Source organism: Theobroma cacao, chromosome 1 (genome assembly GCF_053813885.1).
Source record: "Theobroma cacao isolate CCN51 chromosome 1, ASM5381388v1, whole genome shotgun sequence".
Classification (NCBI taxonomy): Eukaryota; Viridiplantae; Streptophyta; class Magnoliopsida; order Malvales; family Malvaceae; genus Theobroma; species Theobroma cacao.
In genome coordinates this window covers 32,477,283-32,478,550 of record NC_142639.1, presented here as the reverse complement: position 1 = coordinate 32,478,550, position 1,268 = coordinate 32,477,283, and positions in this window count along the sequence as shown.

The following is a 1,268-nucleotide window of genomic DNA, read 5'->3' as shown; positions in this document are numbered from 1 at the left end:
TAATTTGATTAAGTCCAACTTAATCACCTCTCCCATTTTATTTTCAATATTTATCTTAGGTGTGTGACCCATTTGTCTTTTAACATGTTGGCAATGAACTTAATCATTAAGTTAAACTTAAGATTAGATAAATTTAAATTAATTTAAATTTATAATTAATCAAATTAACTATTTAAAGTTCATAAACCAAGGTTGGGATCTAGTAATCCATCATGGCTATCCAAATGTTCAAGGAGTCAAGATGGTTTGACTCAACTTTTTAGTGATTAGACTTTTAGTGTAATTCATTTCTTCATTGTATATCTCAGAGATGATAAGAGTATGGTGCAGTGTCTACTCTTATTGATTTCCATATTCATTCTTAAAGTTAGATCATTAGCTTTATAAAGACTTATGAAATTCTTTTCATAATTTCCAAGTAACCTGCCTTAGCGAAGGACTTCAATAAGCTAATATCAACCAAAAACTACTAGGATATGTCTTATGAATCACTTGGGATAATGATTTCTCTCTTGACCACTCATTTACCTTCACATGTTTCATGTTATACTCAACCATATCTTGTTTTGGCATCTTTGGTAGGACCCGTAAGGATTTGATCAAAATTATAGCACTCCACATATAAAGCAATCTAGTGTCTTAAGTCTATGGAGTATTTACACCATTGTCACATGAGAAATATTTGCATAAACATTAGAGTGAGATATCAAATGTATTTCTCATGTCAGTTCATGTTTAGTGAACTTGTTTCAAGAACAAGCACCTACATTCTAGTTCCAAATATCTTCACACTTCAATCTATGAGATCGGTTGCTTACTTTTCAATTAAGGAACATAAAATGTACTAGTCTCTAAGGATCGTTGATATTCAGTCTCAATGGTACATCAACTAGGAACATTAGAGATTATACTTTGATACAAAGGGACCTTATAATTGTAATACTTTACAATTCCCTTGCAGTGCAAGTTAATTTCATGAACTTTATCCAATAAACTTATAATCATTGTCTTATTGATGAAGAAAAACTTTTAATCATTCGTCACGAATGATATGATTGCATAATTAAATCTAAGCCTTGACCAGTTGAATTGGCTGCAGGGCTTAATCCAACATTCTCCCACTATCACAAAGCCAATTACTAGGTCATCATATGTGGATCTAATCCATCTAGTAATAGTATCTTTACAAAGACTCGCTTATGCCATTCAATGTGGTTAATCTCTTTTTATCCATCTATGTGATGTATGATCATCTTTGTCATATTACT